Source organism: Triticum dicoccoides, chromosome 3B, assembly GCF_002162155.2.
Source record: "Triticum dicoccoides isolate Atlit2015 ecotype Zavitan chromosome 3B, WEW_v2.0, whole genome shotgun sequence".
Taxonomy (NCBI): Eukaryota; Viridiplantae; Streptophyta; class Magnoliopsida; order Poales; family Poaceae; genus Triticum; species Triticum dicoccoides.
In genome coordinates, this window is record NC_041385.1 from 789,267,405 (window position 1) to 789,287,689 (window position 20,285).

At 46.7% G+C, this 20,285-nt stretch overlaps 1 pseudogene; it reads right to left on the minus strand.

Annotated features, from left to right (window-relative positions):
• Positions 1-8,779: 8,779 nt before the first annotated feature.
• LOC119282965 lies at positions 8,780-8,918 on the minus strand (annotated as a pseudogene).
• Positions 8,919-20,285: the final 11,367 nt, after the last annotated feature.

Consider the following 20,285-nt stretch of genomic DNA (forward strand, 5'->3'; position numbering starts at 1 on the left):
CAAATCACGTTAAGTTGGTGATGATAGAAAACAATGCTGGCCCAAAAAATCCCATGATCGAAGGCTACAAAATCAAAATCTTCACGTTTAGAACCGACCAGGATGCCTCCCGAGTGGCCGGAGGAGGGGAGAAATTTCCAATCAAATTTATCAGCACCCGCAAGTACAGCCAGCTCGTGCGGAGAGAAAGAAGTTTTGAAGGTCTCGACAATGCCGACCAGATTAATATTATCGCCCCTAACGACATCTTTGAGTTGGCCCCGATGCCCCCGAGCGCCAAAACCCATCAGATTCCAAAATAGGGCTCTCATTTGAAAGACAACTTTTTAATACGGAGGCTCGACCTGCAGGGTGCCAGGTAGGGTTTAGTGCGTTTAGGGACACCCTTCTTCACAGAAACCCAGGGTGTAACATCTCTGACTGCCTCCCCCCACCCGAGCGCACTTCAGCAGCAACCGAAGGGGCGGGAGTATCCGCGGCAAGATCTTTTGCTTTGGCAATAGCAACCTGGGCCACCTCGTTGGCCCTAATCAAAGCAAGCAGAGACGAGGGGGAGCCAACATTGTGATCAAGGGAAATACCAACATTTAACAGAACCTTTGTCAAGTGATCATCCGAGTACGAGGGAAGAACAAGCCTAATCGGGGAGGGGGGGATTTATAACTGTCGACGGGGTAGGGGTTAGGGGAATACGTGAAGCCGGGAGGTCACGAGCCGCCGCGCGACGAGCAGCCTTGTCCGCCACCCGAACTCCACTGTCGTGGATCCGACCACTCTTGCGCGCTGTTGAAGATGGGGAGCAGATCAGAGTAGAATGCGGCGCCATCGGAGAAGCCTGGCCTGCCACGTCGCACAGATCAGCGTCCAGGCGGCGGCATAGCCCCGCCGTGGAGAGCTTGGTGCCCGAGGAGGCACGACTGCATGTCGAGAATATTTGGACAGAGGATTTCCGCTTGGGAAGAGTGCCAGCAGAAGCACGCGGAGGAGAGACAGGGAGATCCTCGATGCCAGACAGTGAAGGCGACCCCGGACGACCCGACATGTTGGAGCAGACACCAGACACAGGCGTGCCACCCAGGGAAGGGGCCGGGGCAGCCTGGGCTGACACCTTCTCCGCCGCAGCATCCTTCGCCTAGTCCTTGCTCTTTGGGGCATTGTCCATGAAAAAGTTCCCAGCATTCAGAGCCCATGCCGTCCCATTCCGAGGTCATGAAGTGAAGATTTGAGCCCCCGCTCTGGTTGGCAGCATCATCCCCACCTCCTCGGCTATTCTCAACCGGAGGAGGAGGGGGAGGAGGAGGAATGTGAGAGTTGACACCACCTTTCACGCGAACCCACAATCTGAAGCCCTCAGACATAGGGAAAACATCCACAGAGCCGTGAGTACAGAGAGGATCAACAACCCATATCTTGAGATGGACGGGGCCAAGGATAGAGAGGAACTCCAGATCAACCATGATCGGCTTGCCAATCAAGACACCAAAGGACATAACAAATTCAGCAGAGCGCAGGGTAGGAGGATGTCATCAACGAGGACCCAAGTTTCCGAGAGGGGGGAGATGGGCTTAGCGCCATTAGAAGCCACTTTCACCGACACAACAAAGTTGGTTGAGAGGGAGGGTGAAACTGGTGCAGAAGGAGATCATCTTGAGGCTACTTTTCGAGGGGAATACCGCAGCGAATTCAGAGTCAGAGAGCTATTCGATCTACCAATCCCAGCCTCCATCATCCCACAGCTTGAGTTCGTCCAGGAGGATCTAGGAAGATATTTTATGATCTTTGATGGTAATGATAGCAGCGTTGGACAGAGCAGGGGCCTCTACCACCTGTGGGATCTCACTGTCGAGGGAAAAAAAGAAACACCCAGGAAGGCATTGGCCATAAAGCTTGAAAGATGCAGGTTTGCGGCGGTTCTGAAAGTCCACCGTGAGGTGGCCATCCTCTCTACAAATAAGGCAGATTGGGGGATTGAAGCACCGAGATTGGACATGGCCGGGCAGGTGGAACGCAAAGCAGGTGAGGTTCGGGATAGGATTTGGCGGTTGGGGAAGCGGAGGAGATGGACGGGCAGGAGGAGGAGGGGGAGGTGGCAGGATCCCATCGCCCTGGGTAGAGGAGGACAAGCCCGGGCCGGAGGCCGGAGGACGACGACCAAAGGCAATAGATCCGGCACCCCCACGCCCCATCGGGCGCTCGCCAAGCCCCGACGTGGGACCAGAAGAGCGACCACCACTGCGGAACAGGGGGAGAGGACCGCGCGGCGGAGGAAGAGGAGGACATGAAACAGGACCAGGGCCGCCGCCGGCCGCCGCGGCCTCCCAGGGGTCCAGCCCTAATCCGCTAGATCCGGGGGCCTCAGACCCGACACCGGCGCAGACTCCGCAGCCGACCGCTCACGCTCATCCTTCTGGAGCCATTCGGGCCCCGCCGCCCAGGCCTCACGGTCTTGGGACACTTGTGATCGAGCCGCGTGCGCAGCTTCAAGTTTCGAGCGGAGGGATGCCTCGAGCTCCAGATCCGCCGCCCTGTCGTCCGAGTCCTCCCATCGCCGCTTCTCGCCCGACATGGCCTCACTTGAGGAACCACGAGATCAATCCATGGCAACGACGACCACGAAGGAGAGAGAAAGAGGTGGAGGGGGAGCGGATCTGCGATAGAGCGGGATGCGGTGGCGGGAGCGACGAAGATCTGATCGAGAAGCAGGAAACCATAGAAATGGGGGGGGGGAGGGCAGAACCCTTGCGAACTCATATAAAGCCGGAGCACGCCAGGCCAGGAGGGTCCTCACAGGCCGGGCTAGCAAGTGGGGGAGGAGTTGGCTGAGCCAAGATAGGCCCAGGACCCAGAATAGAGAGAGGAGGAAAGTCGCTAGAAGATGAAAGCGGGGGCGGCCCAATTGGCACGATCGGCCCAGAGGAGGCCAGAGTGGGTTGGGCAAGGGGCCCACAAGCCTCCTGATCAGAATCATGAGCTAGGGTTGGACGCGAGGGAGGTGCAGACGCTGCCGCCGCTAGCGGCACCGGACCCGCCCTAGCCGCGACGACGAGGATGCCGGGGAGCAAGACGAACGCGCCAAATCACCAGCAAGAGCAGGGGCAGCCCCAAGCACACCATGGTCCGCGAGGAGACCGTCCCCGAACGGCTCTGCCGACGAACATGCCTGACCTGGGTCCAGCCAGATCCAGCCACCGCATCGGAAAAGACCGGCCCTCCACGGCCACCCGGGGCAAATCTCCGGACGCGCCCCGCCGGCCCCAACCTCGGTGGCGGCGCCACAACAGGAGGGAAGGCCATGGCGAGAGGGGAAGGTCGAAATCGGAGTCAGCATCATCCTCGTCGGACGACAAGGCCCAGAACTTGTTTCCGGAGCCAGATCCAAGAGTAGGGGGGCAAGGAGGGGAGTAGTGGGGGGGAGTAGGTGAGCATCGAGTGGGGAGGCTGGCGCCAGAGAGGAAGCACGGGGGGAGAGGAGACATGGGTGACCCAGGGACGCCGGTGGGAGCAGGACGGGGAGGATGGGGAGGACGAGGAGCACGGGAGAGGGGAGGAGGGGGAGAGGAGAGCCATCATACATCGTCCTTCCTACCTAGCCATGCTGGTGAGTCACTTGTTCGTGGCAACATATATAGTAAGTAGCAACGAACAAGAAACCAGCTCTGATTAATTTGTTTTCCATGCATGCCAAATTAATCAATGCATGCAGGAGGACGGAGATGATCTGATCAGCAAGCTTCCCGACGAGGTTCTGGTCAACATCGTCAGCCGCCTCGATGACATCGACGATGCCGCAAGGACCGGCGTCCTGTCCACGCGGTGGAGGTGGATCCCCGCTATGCTCCCAAACATCGTCATGTCGATCAATTCCTTCAAGCCAAAGCACTGTCGTAGACAAGAGTTGGGACACGAGTACGCAGATCGGGCCAAATCCGACATGATCGAAGCGGCTCGGGCCACAGCCGCCATGATCGGAGTAACTCGGGCCAGTGCCATCATGGTTGGAGCAGCCAGGAGCATGCTCGGGATGAATAACACCAGAAGCCTTTACACCATCGACGGCCTGCGCCTGGAGTTCTACCTGGGCGACCATTCCGTCTCCATTGGCCGGGCCGTCGCCGACGCCATGGCGGCGCACAAGGTCGGTCTAGCCAAGTTCTCGATCTTGGCCCCGAAGGAGATCTGGCAATGCAGCAACAATGATCTGCAGGCCTACGGGAGGAAACTCCGGTCATTCGTTGGAGCTTGTCGGAGTGCATTTGGTGGCCTCGCGCACCTCAAGCTGCGAAATCTGAGGCTACCAGATGACGGCTTTCCCAAGATCCTGAGCACGTGCAAGTGATTGCAGTTTCTCATGCTGTACAACTGCGACGCGGGGCATCTGTCTATGCTGCAGGAGGAGCATCCGCGGGTTGGCGAGCTCGAGATTGTCGACTGTGACTTCGAGAGGGTCGAGCTCAAGTGGATGCCAGAGCTCACGCTCCTCACTGTTTCCCGCTGGATTTTTCCGCATGACCCGGTTTCTTTTGGCCATATCCCGTTGCTCAGGAGCGTGAGCGTGGCTAATACTTGTCTTACTGAGCATAAGGTGCTCAGTCTTGTAAAAGTATTTGGGAAGCGCAGAACCCTTTGTCTCGGTCCGCATGTATATATTAGGCAAAGCCTTGGCATACAAGTTACAGGAGGGGATTGAGGGAACGATTAGGAGATCGACCAGGACGGTCGTTACAAGGAGATGAGAAAGAGAAGAAAGGATAGAGATGAAGTACAGAATTTAAACAAACTTCTATCCCTATACAACTCCTATACGTCTATTCCAACACTCCCCCTCAATCTAAACCTCAAGGAGCTTTGCCAAGGTTAAGATTGTACTTAAGTTCATTCAACCTTCTCTTAGTAAGGGGTTTTGTAAACCCATCAGCGAGTTGATCTCCTGTGGGAATAAACTGAATCTCTAGAAGCTTTTGAGCTACTCTTTCTCTGACAAAATGAAAATCAACTTCAATTTGTTCTATTCGTGCATGAAAAATAGGATTTGCTGAGAGATACGTTGCACCAATATTATCACACCATAACCTCGCAGCCTGTGGAGTTTTAACTCCAAGTTCATAAAGTAATGTTTGTATCCACATCACTTCAGCTGTAGCATTAGCCAGGGCCTTATATTCAGCCTCAGTGCTTGACCTAGAAACTGTGGCCTGTTTTCTTGCACTCCACGACACAAGGTTAGTTCCCAGAAACACAGCAAAACCACCTGTAGATCTTCTATCATCAGCACACCCGGCCCAGTCAGCATTAGAGTATGCAGTAACAAGCATAGAAGAAGACTTGGTAATGTTGAGACCAAGACCTTCTGAGAACTTGAGATACCTTAGAATTCTTTTGACTGCAGTCCAATGAGTAGTTCTAGTTGCATGTAAATATTGGCATACCTTGTTTACTGAATAAGATATATCAGGACGAGTGAGTGTTAAGTACTGCAAGGCACCTACAACACTCCTATAGTTTGTTGCATCCTCTGGTCCAAGAACTTCTCCACTTTCCACTGTAAGCCTTTCTGAGATAGAAATTGGTGTGTTAACTGGCTTGCAATTTTCCATTCCTACTCTCCTGAGAATATCAGTTGTATATTTTTCCTGTGAGAGAAGTATGCCATCTTTAACTTGCTTTACCTCTATACCAAGGAAATAGTGAACATCACCCAAGTCCTTAAGAGCAAATTCCAGCTTAAGATCTTTAAGCAAGCAAGTAGTGGCATCTGAACTTGAACTAGCAACAATTATATCATCAACACAAACAAGCACAAAGATAGTGACATTGCCTTTATTAAAGAAGAACAATGAGGTATTTGCCTTGGATGGTATGAACCCAAGACGTTGCGACTGCATACTCAGTCTGGAATACCAGGCTCTCGGGGCCTGCTTCAAACCATACAAAGCGTTATCCAACTTACAGACATGTTGTGGTGTGCTGGGATTCTCATAACCTAGTGGTTGCCGCAAGAACACTTGTTCCTCAATAACACCATGAAGAAACGCGTTCGGAACATCTAGCTGTCTTAGACTCCAACCTCTGGAAACAACAATAGACAAGACAAGTCGAATAGTAGTTGACTTAATAACAGGACTAAAGGTATCTTCATAATCAATTCCAAACTTTGTTTAAACCCTTTGGCAACTAATCTAGCCTTATACATGTCTATGCTTCTATCAGACTTCCTTTTGATCTTATACACCCATTTGCAATCGATAACATTGTTTCCATACTTTGGTGGAACCAAGTGCAAAGTCTTATTTTTCATAAGTGCATTCACTATCCATAGCTTCCTTCCAATCCTTATTAGCCAGAGCATCATGCAAATGAAGTGGTTCACCGGTGGTGGTAAGGAAGGCACGTTTGATTTTGTCATACCTTATCATACCATCATTGTACTGTTTTTCTTTGACAATACCTGACCGAGACCGTGTTTGCCGAAGAGAAGATGTAGGCAGCACAGGAGCAGTTGCTGCCACAGAAGATCCAGCCGTCACCTCATCTGAGGCGGATCCATGCAGCAAACCAGCCGGCTCAGGCTCCTGATCCGGGGAGGATCCATGCAGCGAATCAGCGGCACGCCCATGACCAGCCGCTGTGGGGTCAGGCCCGCACCCACGGTCGGGCATTGTGGAGGCCCGCACAGGCGACGCGTCTAATTCATCACCCTCCCCCCGCACATGGGCTGTCAGCACGTGGGGACGTGGCGGGTGAAGGCGCAGCGGGATTGGCGCAAGGCAACGCTGCGGGACCAGTGGGCGCCACCCGGTCAGCGCGGTCGGCCACCAGGCTAGGTGAAGCCAGGCGCATGGGAGAATCCACCTGGGATCGCGCGCCGCCAGAGACCGCAGGCTGGGCGGGCGAATCTGCCTCGGATTGCCCACTCTCAGCCGGATCAGCCGCGGTTTCCGTGCCCATCCTGTTTGTTTCCTCGCACATAAAATGACAGCATGAATTTGCACAAATATCAACAGAATCGGAATTTCCTTGGGAATTTTGTACATGATCAAGTTCATTCAATTCCCCCTCATGATCAGGTAGTGTGGTAGGAATATAAAGGAGGGCAATTTCTGCACGAAGCAAGGCGCCCGCATTGGGATGTAATTTGGCAAACAGAAAAAGTGTCTCATCAAAAATAACATCGCGAGAAATATAGATACGTCCGGTAGAAATTTCAAGGCATTTATAACCTTTATGAAGATTACTATAGCCAAGAAAAACACAATGAGTGGATCTAAACTCAAGTTTATGACGATTGTAGGGGCGCAAATTTGGGTAACAAGCATACCCAAATATCTTAAGATAGTTGTAATCAGGTTTTTGATGTTAGAGACGCTCTAACGGAGTAGTGTTGCCAATAACTTTGCTAGGGAGCCTATTGATAAGTGGCAGTGATAAAGGCTTCATCCCAGTACTTGAGAGGCATGGAAGCATGAGCTAAAAGAGAAAGGCCAACTTCAACAATGTGGCGATGTTTGCGCTTAGCGGAGCCATTCTGTTGATGAGCATGAGGGCAACATACATGATGGACGATCCCAATGCTACGGAAATAGGAGTGGAGTTTCTCATACTCCCCTCCCCAGTCACTTTGGACAGCAAGGATTTTTCTATCAAATTGGTGCTCAACAAGTTTCTGAAATTCTTGGAAAATAGAGAAAACCTCAGATTTGTATCGAAGCAAATAGATCTAAGTGAACTTGCTATAATCATCGATAAAACTGACATAATATTTTATTGTACCAAAAGAATCTCGGGCATGGCCCCATACATCACTAAAAATAAGTTCTAACGGATCATGAGACACACTAGTTGACTTGGGATAAGGAAGTTGATGGCTCTTGGCACATTGACAAGCTTCACAAATAGACTCACAAACTAGACTAGGAGACAAAGAAAGTTTGCCTTTATTGACTATTTGTTTGACAATGATCGAAGATGGATGCCCTAATCGTTGATGCCACCGTGCCAAGGAGGGCTTGATGACGGAGTAGACGTGACGACGCTTGCGACCTAGTGCTCCGGATGGAATGGGGTAGAGCCCTCCAACGCATCTACCGTGATGAAGTAGTTCCCTCGTTGCCCGATCCTTGTTGAAAAAATAACGAGGGTGAGTTTCAAAGAAGACATTATTGTTGGTGGCTAAACGAGACATGGATGCAAGGTTATTGTCAGCTTGAGGGACATGAAGCACATCTCTAAGAACAAGATTACGTTTAAGTGTAGGGGAATTAATAGATCCTTTACCGATGTGACAAATATCCATTCCTCCACCGCTGGCGGTGCGAATCTGGTCGGTGCCATGGTAGCGCTCACGAAGGGCGAGTTGCTCGAGCTCATTTTGTCACGTGATCCGTAGCGCCAGTGACCACGTAGCAGACGCCGTCACCACCCTGTTCACGCATTGCAGCAGCAACATGGCGATCCGAGGGCACAAAGTCCTCGTCGTAGCGATGCCAGCAATCAATCACCTCGTGGCCAGACTTCTTGCAAAGCTGGCAGCGAGGGCAACCACGGGAAGGAGGGTGGCGTCCGTTGTTGTTGTTGAAGCTGCCGCCATTGCCGCTGGTGTTATAGCCGCCCCCGCCATGGGAGCCAGAGCCCCGACCAGAACGTGCACCATCGCCAGGAGAAGCACCGCATCCGCGCCCACCGCCGCGCTGCCCCTGGTGACTGCGACCACGGCCGCGGCCACGAGAGGCTGAGTTGACGGAGGACTGCCGAAGGTCGCCGCCATGGAGGAGGGTGAGGCGGGCATCAAAACTGAGCAGCTGGCTGTAGAGTTCTTGGACAGTGATGGGTTCCACCCTGGCGGCAAGCGCAGAAACCACCGGGTTATACTCCATGTCCAAGCCAGCAAGGATTTTGGAGACGATCTCCGGATCAGAGAGGGCCGCAGCCGTGCTTGCGACCTCATCTGTGAGAATTTGGATCTTACCAAGATAATCAGCCATGGACATGTTACCTTTCTTGAGGTTGGTGAGCTCGATGTGAGTGTTTATCGCTTGGGCTTGACTTTGAGCAGCAAACATGGCGTGGATGGTGTGCCACAACTCGGCCGGCGTCTGGAGCGCCTGAGCAAGAATCTCACGGGAAAGTGAACCCATTAAGTATCCTTGGAGTTGTTGATGCTATGCATACCAGAGGGATCTCGCAAAGTTGACGACTTGTTCTTCTTTGCCTTCCTTGGTGATGGTGAGGGTGGCCGGCGGTGGCGGGCTCGTTGTGTCGAGGTGGTGCTCCATCTGGGTGCCTCTGATCTGCGGGAGCATGATGGCCTTCCAGAGCAGGAAGTTGCCCCGCGTAAGCTTCTCCTGTGGTGGCAATCCGAGGGAGGTGGTGTTGTGGGTGCAGGTGGAAGATGATGCAAAGGTGGAGGATGGGGTGGTGGAGAGCGCACCCATGATGCTTGGCGTCATGGCAGCGGCGGTGGTGGACATAATCTCGGTCGCGGAGGTAGCTAGATGCAATCTCTCTCGATTGGATGAGGAAGAGGCTCTATTACCATGTAAAAGTATTTGGGAAGCGTAGAACCCTTTGTGTCGGGCCGCATGTATATATTAGGCAAAGCCTTGGCATACAAGTTACAGGAGGAGATTGAGGGAACGATCAGGAGATCGACCAGGACGGTCGTTACAAGGAAATGAGAAAGAGAAGAAAGGATAGAGATGTGATACGTCTCCAACGTATCTATAATTTTTTATTGTCCATGCTATTTTATTATCTGTTTTGAATGATTATGGGCTTTATTATACACTTTTATATTACTTTTGGGACTAACCTATTAGTCGGAGGCCCAGCCCATATTGCTGTTTTATTGCCTGTTTCAGTATTTCGCAGAAAAGGGATATCAAACGGAGTCCAAACGGAATGAAACCTTTGGCAGCGTTATTTTTAGGAAGAATATCACCCAGGAGACCTGGAGTTCACATCATAAGAGCCTCGAGGAGGCCACGAGATAGGAGGGCGCCCCCCCCCCCCTACAGGGCGCGGCCCCCTGTCTCGTGGACCCCTCGAGCACCCCCCGACCGACTTCTTTCGCCTATATAAGCCTACGTACCCTAAAACCATTGAATATCAAGATAGATTGGGAGTTCCTCCGCCGCAAACCTCTGTAGCCACGAAAAACCTCTCGGGAGCCCTTCCCGGCACCCTGCCGGAGGGGGAACCCATCACCGGTGGCCACCTTCATCATCCCGGTGCTCTCCATGACGAGGAGGGAGTAGTTCACCCTCGAGGCTGAGGGTATGTACCAGTAGCTATGTGTTTGACCTCTCTCTCTTGTGTTCTCTCTGGTGTTCCCTCTATGGCACGATCTTGATGTATCCTGAGCTTTGCTATTGTAGTTGGATCTTATGATGTTTCTCCCCCTCTACTCTCTTGTGATGAATTGAGTTTTCCCCTTTGAAGTTATCTTATCGGATTGAGTCTTTTATGAGAACACTTGATGTATGTCTTGTCGTGCTTATCTGTGGTGACAATGGGATATCATGTGCCTCTTGATGTATGTTTTGGTGACCAACTTGCGGGTTCCGCCCATGAACCTATGCATAGGGGTTGGCACACGTTCTTGACTCTCCGATAGAAACTTTGGGGCACTCTTTGAAGTACTTTATGTTGGTTGAATAGATGAATCGGCGATTATGTGATTCATATCGTATAATCATGCCCACGGATACTTGAGGTGACAATGGAGTATCTAGGTGACATTAGGGTTTTGGTTGATTTGTGTCTTAAGGTGTTATTCTAGTACGAACTCTTGAATAGATTGATCCAAAAGAATAACTTTGAGGTGGTTTCGTACCATACCATAATCTCTTCATTTGTTCTCCGCTATTAGTGTCTTTGGAGTGACTCTTTGTTTCATGTTGAGGGATTGTTATATGATCTATCTATGTTATTATTGTTGAGAGAACTTGCACTAGTGAAAGTATGAACCCTAGGCCTTGTTTCCTATCATTGCAATACCGAGTACGCTCACTTTTATCGCTTGCTACCTTGCTGTTTCTATAATTTCAGATTACAAAAACCTTTATCTACCATCTATTTTGCACTTGTATCACCATATCTTCGCCGAACTAGTGCACCTATAAAATTTACCATTGTATTGGGTGTGTTGGGGACACAAGAGACTCTTTGTTATTTGGTTGCAGGGTTGCTTGAGAGAGACCATCTTCATCCTACGCCTCCTACGGATTGATAAACCTTAGGTCATACACTTGAGGGAAATTTGCTATTGTCCTACAAACCTGTGCACTTGCAGGCCCAACAACGTCTACAAGAAGAAGGTTGTGTAGTAGACATCAAGCTCTTTTCCGGCGTCGTTGCCGGGGAGGTTAGAACTTGAAGGTATATCTTTAGATCTTGCAATCGAATCTTTTTGTTTCTTGTTTTATCACTAGTTTAGTTTATAAAAGAAAACTACAAAAAATGGAGTTAAGTTTGTCTCGTACGCTTCGTCTTTTTAATATCTTTCGTGAGTTTGATGGAAAGGAAAATTGTGCTCAAGTGCTAGAATAAGAATGCATTAGAATGTTTGGTACTATATCTTTGAATGATGAACATGATTGCAATGTTGTTAGTATGAATTCCTTGAATATCCATGATGCTAATGATATGCAGAGCCACAAGCTTGGGGAAGCTATGTTTGATGAATATGATATTTTTTGTCCCCCAAGTTTCCATGAGAATATTTATTATGATGAAAGCATGCCTCCTATTTGTGATGAACATGAAAGTGAATTTGGAAGAGTGTCAACTTTATTTAGTGATGATTCCACTATTTCGGAAGAGGTTCCAATTGATTATGAGAAAAAAATTGCTATCTATGATGATTATTGTGATGACTTGTATGCTATTAAGAATAATGATAAACATGAAACTTGTCATCATGATTTTAGTTTTCAATTGGATTATGCCTCACATGATAATTATTTTGTTGAGTTTGCTCCCACTACTATATATTCATGAGAAGAAATTTGCTTATGTGGAGAGTAGTAAATTTTCTATGCTTGTAGATCATGAAAAAAATGTTTTAGGTACTGGTTATATTGTTGAATTCATTCATGATGCTACTGAAAATTATTATGAGGGAGGAACATATGCTTGTAGGAATTCGAATAATGTCAAGTTTCCTCTCTATGTGCTTCAATTTTTGAAGCTATGCTTGTTTTACCTTCCTTTGCTAGTTGATTATTGTTCCCATAAGTTGTTTGCTCATAAAATCCCTATGCATAGGAAGTGGGTTAGACTTAAATGTACTAGACATATTCTTCATGATGCTCTCTTTATGTTTCGATTCTTATCTTTTATGTGAGCATCATTGCCATCATCATGCCTAGCTAAAAAGACATTAAAGAAAAGCACTTGTTGGGAGACAACCCAATATTTACCCTTACTGTTTTTGTTTGTCACATGATTATGCTACTGTAGTAATCATGTTTTATAGCTTTTGTGTCAATAAAGTGCCAAGTAGAGCCTTTGGGAAGACTTGGGTGAAGTCTTTATGATCTTGCTGTAGAAAACAGAATATATTACACAAATATGAATTTAGAATGATTTCATTATAGTACCTAAGTGGTGGTTTTATTTTCTTACACTAACGGAGCTTACGAGTTTTGTGTTGAGTTTTGTGTGGTTGAAGTTTTCAAGTTTTGGGTAAAGATTCGATGGACTACAGAATAAGGAGCGGCAAGAGCCTAAGCTTGGGGATGCACAAGGCACCCCACAGTAATATTCAAGGACAACCAAGCAACTAAGCTTGGGGATGCCCCGGATGGCATCCCCTCTTTCGTCTTCGTTCATCGATAACTTTACTTGGTGCTATATTTTGATTCACCACATGATATGTGTTTTGCTTGGAGCGTCATTTTCATTTGTTAGTTTCTGCTTGATGTTAGTTATAATAATGTTTTGCACCTTTAGTTTCAATAAAAAAGTCAAGGATAGCCTTTGTCATGCTTATTTTGCTAGTATACATGTTGCTGTTTGAAAACAGAAAGTTTAATGCTATTGCAGAAATTCCCTAGAAAAGTCAGAGAATGGTATAACGTTGAATCTTTTTTCATATTAAGCTCTGATAAATTTATTACAGTGGGAATTTTAGTTCATAATTTTTGGAGTCAGGGAAGTATTGATACTCTTGCATTCTTTACAGACTGTACTGTTTTGGCAGATTGCTGTTATGTTTGCGTATGTTTGCGTATGTTTGCACTATTTGAGGATAGGAGTATTAAATATGCAGAGGCATTTAGTATTCAATGTTTAATAATAATTTTAGTGATTTGTTACAGTAGAAAATAATATGGTTTTGCATTGGTTTATACTAACCTATCTCATGAGTTCTTGTTGTGTTTGTTGTGAATGAAGCTTTTGATAAAAAGAGAAACCATGATATGAGAGGAAATAAGGGAACATAAAAGTTCAAGCTTGGGGATGCCCAAGGAACCCCAAGATAATATTCCAAGAAGTCTCAAGCATCTAAACTTGGGGATGCCCCGTTAGGCATCCCACCTTTCTTCTTCAACAACTATCGGTTAGTATCGGTTGAGCCTAAGTTTTTGCTTCTTCACATGTGTTGTGCTATCCTTGCAATGTCATTTTATTTTGGTTTGCTTGCTGTTTGAATAAGATACCAAGATCTGAAATTCTTTAATGAGAGAGAGTCTTTGCATAGTTGCATAATTATTTAGCTACTCTTTGATCTTCACTTATATCTTTCGGAGTAGTTTGTCGTTTGCTCTCGTACTTCACTTATATCTTTTAGAGCACGGCGGTGGTTATATTTTTAAGAAATTGCTAGTCTCTCATGCTTCACTTATATTATTTTGAGAGTCTTAAACAGCATGGTAATTTGAATGAAAACTATCATAAGAAGTGAATTGGATGCTATGATCAATTTGTTGCTTGATAATTGTTTTGAGATATAAAGGTAGTAATGTTAGGGTCATGCTAGTGGATAATTATGAAATTGAGAAATACTTTTGTTAAAGTTGGCAAGTCCCGTAGCATGCACGTATGGTAAAAGTTGTGTGGCAAGTTTGTTGCATGAGGTGCTCTTTTGATTGTCTTTCTTATGAGTGGCAGTCGGGGACGAGCGATGGTCTTTTCCTACTAATCTATCCCTCTTGGGGCATGCGTAGTAGTACTTCGCTTCGAGGGCTAAGTAGACTTTTGCAATAAGTATATGAGTTCTTTATGACTAATGTGAGTCCATGGATATACGCACACTCATTCTTCCACTTTGCTAGCCTCTCTTATTACAACGCAACTTTCGTCGGTATCATGAACCCATTATTTACCTTCCTCAAAACAGCCACCATACCTACCTATTATGGCATTTCCATAGCCATTCCGAGATATATTTCCATGCAACTTTCCACTGTTCTGTTTATTATGACATGTCCCATCATTGTCATATTGCTTTTTGCATGATCATGTAGTTGACATCGTATTTGTGGCAAGGCCACCTTCATAATTTTCATACATGTCACTCTTGATTCATTGCATATCCCGGTACACCGCCGGAGGCATTCATATAGAGTCATATCTTGTTCTAGATTTGAGTTGTAATTCTTGAGTTGTAAATCAATAAAAGTGTGATGATCTTCATTATTAGAGGGGGAAATCTTGTATCCAAAACCACAAATTGGTACCTGTGGGTTGCTAGTAGTGTTGATTACTCCTTGTAGTTGATACTAATTGGTTTACTTGGTGGAAGATCATATGTTCAGATCCTTCATGCATATTATTACATGTCTGATTATGAACATGAATACGCTTTGTGAGTAGTTATGTTTGTTCCTGAGGACATGGGTGAAGTCTTGCTATTAGTAGTCATGTGAATTTGGTATTCGTTCGATATTTTGATGAGATGTATGTTGTCTCTCCTCTAGTGGTGTTATGTGAACGTCGACTACATGACACTTCACCATTATTTGGGCCTAGAGGAAGGCATAGGGAAGTAATAAGTAGATGATGGGTTGCTAGAGTGACAGAAGCTTAAACCCTAGTTTAAGCGTTGCTTCGTTAGGGGTTGATATGGACCCATATGTTTAATGTTGTGGTTAGGTTTACCTTAATACTCCTTTTTGTAGTTGTAGATGCTTGCAATAGGGATTTATCATAAGTGGGATGCTTGTCCATGTTAGGGCAGTACCCAAGTGCCGGTCCACCCACATATCAAATTATCAAAGTACCAAACGCGAATCTTATGAACGTGATGAAACTAGCTTGACGATAATTCCCAATGTGTCCTTGGGAGCTCCTTCCTCATTATTAGAATTTGTCCATGCTTATCCTTTGCTACATAAAGGATTGGGCCACCTTGCTGCACTTTATTTACTTTATTTACTTTTGCTCGTTACTATTTATCTTTTCACAAAACTATCTATCACCTACTATTTCAGTGCTTGCAGAGAAAACTTTACTAAAAACCGCTTATCATTTCCTTCTGCTCCTCGTTGGGTTCGACACTCTTACTTATCGAAAGGACTATGATAGATCCCCTACACTTGTGGGTCATCACTCATGTGTGTGGAGATCCTGATCATTGGCTCCTAGTTGCCCCAATCGCTATGACAAGCGTCATCTTGGAAAAGGCGGCAAGACCGCTAATGTTGTCATTGGAGACACTGACATGAAGGATGTTGGGTATGGTATATTTCCCACTATTCTTTCAGTATGCCATTCTCCTGATTGGTTGATTGATACGGGTGCTAATGTGCATGTATGCGGTGATATTTCCATGTTTTCGTCTTATCAAACTGCAGGGACTTCAACCATGCTGATGGGCAATGGTTCAAGTGCTTCTGTTCGTGGTGTTGGCACGGTCGATCTGAAGTTTACTTCGGGGAAGATCGTGCGGCTGAAGAACGTGCATTATGTCCCCTCCGTCAGTAAAAATCTTGTTAGCAGATCTCTTCTGTGTAGAGATGGCTACAAGCTTGTCTTTGAGTCGAATAAATTTGTAATTTCTATGTATGGAACCTTTGTTGGTAAAGGCTTTGAGTCAGGAGGCCTGTTTCGTTTATCCTTATCAGACGTTCGCAATAAAGTTGTTAATCATATTTGCAACAACAGTGAATAAAATGTGTGGCATTCACGTCTCTGTCATATTAACTTTGGTTGCATGTCGCGACTAGCGAAGTTGAACTTAATCCCTAGTTTCACCACTGTCAAGGGATCCAAGTGTCAAGTGTATGTGCAAGCTAAGCAACCACGTAAGTCTCATGTGACTGCAGAAACAAGAAATCTTGCACCACTAGAACTCATAGATTCAGATCTATGTGAACTGAATGATGTTTTAACAAAAGGTGGAAAGAAATATTTCATGACGTTAATTGATGAATCCACTAGATACTGTCATGTGTATCTTATGAATTCTAAGGATGAGGCTTTGAACTATTTCAAGATCTATAAAGCTAAAGCGGAAAACCAACTTGATCGAAAGATCAAGAGGCTTAGGTTCGATCGTGGTGGAGAGTATTTCTCAAATGAATTTGATTCATTTTGTGCGGAACATGGTATAATCCATGAGAGGACGCCTCCCTATTCACCTCAGTCAAATGGGGTGGCCAAAAGAAAGAACCGTACTCTAACTGATTTGGTTAATGCCATGTTAGACACATCGGGTCTCTCCAAGGCATGGTGGGGGGAGGCGATATTGACTGCATGTCATGTCCTAAACCGAGTTCCCACAAAGAACAAAGAGATAACTCCATTCGAGGAATGGAAGAAGAAAAGGTTAAAACTCTCTTATCTGCGAACATGGGGTTGCTTGGCGAAAGTCAATGTTCCAATTCCAAAGAAGCGGAAGCTTGGACCAAAGACTGTGGATTGTGTTTTCCTGGGATATGCTTTTCATAGCATTGGCTATAGATTCTTGGTTGTAAAATCTGAGGTATCTGACATGCATGTCGGTACGATCATGGAGTCGAATGATGCGACTTTCTTTCAAGATTTCCTCCCCATGAAGGATATGGCTACCTCATCTAATCAGGAGATGCCTAGTTCATCGAATCAGGAACCGATTACAATTACCGAACCTGCCATCTCGATGGAACACTTTGAAAGTCCTGTGGAGGAAAAAAATGAAGTCCCTACTAGGAGCAAGAGACAGAGGACTGCAAAGTCCTTTGGTGATGATTTTCTTGTGTATCTCATAGATGACACTCCCAGTTCTATTTCGGAGGCATATGCATCGGAAGATGTTGACTACTGGAAGGAAGCGGTTCGTAGTGAGATGGATTCCGTCTTGGCGAATGAAACTTGGGAGATAACTGATCGTCCTTATGGGTGCAAACCTATAGGATGCAAATGGGTATTCAAGAAGAAGCTTAGGCCTGATGGTACGATCGAAAAGTACAAGGCTCGGCTCGTGGCAAAGGGTTATACCCAAAAGGAAGGTGAAGACTTCTTTGATACTTACTCACTTGTGGCTCGATTGACCACTATTCGAGTTTTACTTTCACTAGCTACCTCACATGGTCTTCTCGTTCATCAAATGGATGTTAAGACTGCTTTCTTGAATGGAGAGTTGGATGAGGAAATTTATATGGAACAACCAGATGGGTTTGTAATAGATGGTCAGGAAGGGAAAGTGTGCAAGTTGCTGAAGTCCTTGTATGGACTCAAGCAAGCACCCAAACAATGGCATGAGAAGTTCGAAAGAACTTTAACAACTGCAGGCTTTGTTGTGAACGAAGCTGACAAATGTGTGTACTATCGCCATGGTGGGGGCGAGGGAGTTATGCTTTGCTTGTATGTTGATGACATACTAATTTTTGGAACAAATCTGAATGTTATTAAGGAGGTCAAGGATTTCCTATCTCGCTGTTTTGAGATAAAGGATTTAGGAGTGGCCGATGTCATTCTGAACATCAAGTTGTTGAGAGATGATGATGGTGGGGTTACATTGCTTCAATCTCACTATGTGGAAAAGATCTTGAGTCGCTTTGGATATAGTGACTGCAAGCCCTCTCCAACACCATATGATGCTAGTGTGCTGCTTCGAAATAATCGAAGAATTGCTAGAGATCAATTGAAGTATTCTCAGATTATTGGCTCGCTTATGTACTTAGCCAGTGCTACAAGACCTGACATCTCTTTTGCTATTAACAAACTGAGTCGGTTTGTTTCAAAACCAGGAGATGTGCATTGGAAAGCTCTAGAGAGAGTTTTGCGTTATTTGAAAGGCACTTCGAATTATGGAATTCACTACACTGGGCACCCAAAGGTGCTTGAAGGGTATAGTGACTCAAACTGGATCTCAGATGCTGATGAGATAAAGACCACGAGCGGTTATGTATTCACTCATGGAGGTGGCGCTGTTTCTTGGAAGTCTTGCAAGCAGACCATCTTAACGAGGTCAATAATAGAAGCAGAACTCACAACACTAGATACAGCTACGGTCGAAGCAGATTGGCTTCGCCGGCTCTTGAATGACTTGCCGGTTGTTGAGAAACTTGTACCGGGTATCCTTATGAACTGCAACAATCAAACTGTGATCACGAAAGTGAGCAACTCAAAGGATAACATGAAGTCATCAAGACACGTTCAGAGAAGGTTAAAGTCTGTCAGAAAAATGAGAAACTCCGGAGTTATTGCATTGGATTATATCCAAACGTCTAAAAATCTGGCAGATCCTTTCACTAAGGGTCTATCACGTAATGTGATAGATAATGCATCGAGGGATATGGGTATGAGACCCTCAATATGAGTTGTTCACAGTGGTAACCTATTCTTTGTGATCGGAGATCCCATGAATTAGATGTGGAAGACAAGCTGTTGGTCAACTGGGAGGAGAGTACCCTTGCTGTTAAAAATACCACTCCATGAAGATGCAATACTCTCCTAATCTGCATGGCAGGTTGATGTATATTTTAATGTGTTCTAAGTGGCTCTTTGAAGCAGAGATGTTGTCCTGCAGAACATCTTTTGAAGAACGCACCTATATGAGTCTGATTGTTAAACGTCGCAATCTATGAGAGTAGGGTTCTCTCTAGTAAACTCATGAAAGGTCTCGGAGTATGACGCATAAGCTCCACCCGTGGGGAAGACCCACGGTAGCCACGTACCGGCCAAGGCTTTGTGTGAAGCTAGATTCGCAGAAAACTTGCAGTTCAAGGCCCAGTCCACTATTCAAGTTTCTTACTAGTGTAGCATAGAGTTCTAGGTGGAAGTTCAACTTAACAGTCTCCACTGCAATACCGGTATATAAAACAGTGTTTTGGAACCAAAGACAAATTTTGTGTGCCTCTGGGATCTCGCGGGGGATTGCTGGAATTTAGTCTATTTTGGGACAGCCTAATAACTATTTCATTAATCCCAAATAAATCCTAGAGGCCCACTTAGCCCATTTGTGCAAGGCAAGGGATACTACTAAAGTTTAGTCCCACATTGCTAGTTTAGTGGGAGTTGGACTTCTTTATAAGGAAGGTTCTTTCCCCACTTGTATGAGCATGAGAACAAGAGGGATATCCATGCGCGCTCCTCCTCCGCCGCCCACCTCGCCACGCCACGCCTCGTCACGACGCGACGCGCCGCGTCGCGGGTTGCGGGAATGAGCCGAGCCGATGTCTAAATTTTTGCCACGCACTACGGGTATACGAAAGGTCACTCGGGAGCTGGAAAGTTTTTGCTGTAGTGGATATTGAATACGAACGGTGCACCCTTCGGCTTCTGACTGTTCGTTTCGTCTCCCGCGTTCCCTTCAGCTCCGGACGCGGCCTCTCGCCTCCTTCTCTTACGCCTATAAAAGGGAGGTCACTCCTCCCAAAGAGATGCACCATAACTTCTCCTTCCTCTCGCCACTGGTTCCAATCTCTGAGCTGCTGCTGTCTTCCTCTTCCCGGCTTGCGGCATGCATCGCGAGTCGGGACAGTAGGCCTGCGAAACCGCACCGATTTGAGTCTTGTACAGGAGAAGGGTGATAAGGTTTTTGGGAGCGCTCTGCGCGACTACTGACTTCTTCATCACGGACGCCCCGGACTCCGACGACTACTTCCCCGACATCGACAACCTCCTCGACGACATGGAGGACACCGACCCCAAGTCCAGTGCCTCTGCTCCGGCTGTTGTCCAGTACGTGTTCTTGTTTTTCCTGTTAGAGGTCCTGTCATAGTTCCTTCTTCTAGTGTTTACCCTACACATGTTAGGATCTACCTCATATATGCATCTTGATCTACTGTCTGCTCGAGAGATGATCGTTTCTAGCTCATATATGCAGATGTTATTTACCTTCACTTTGTCAAATCGCATGA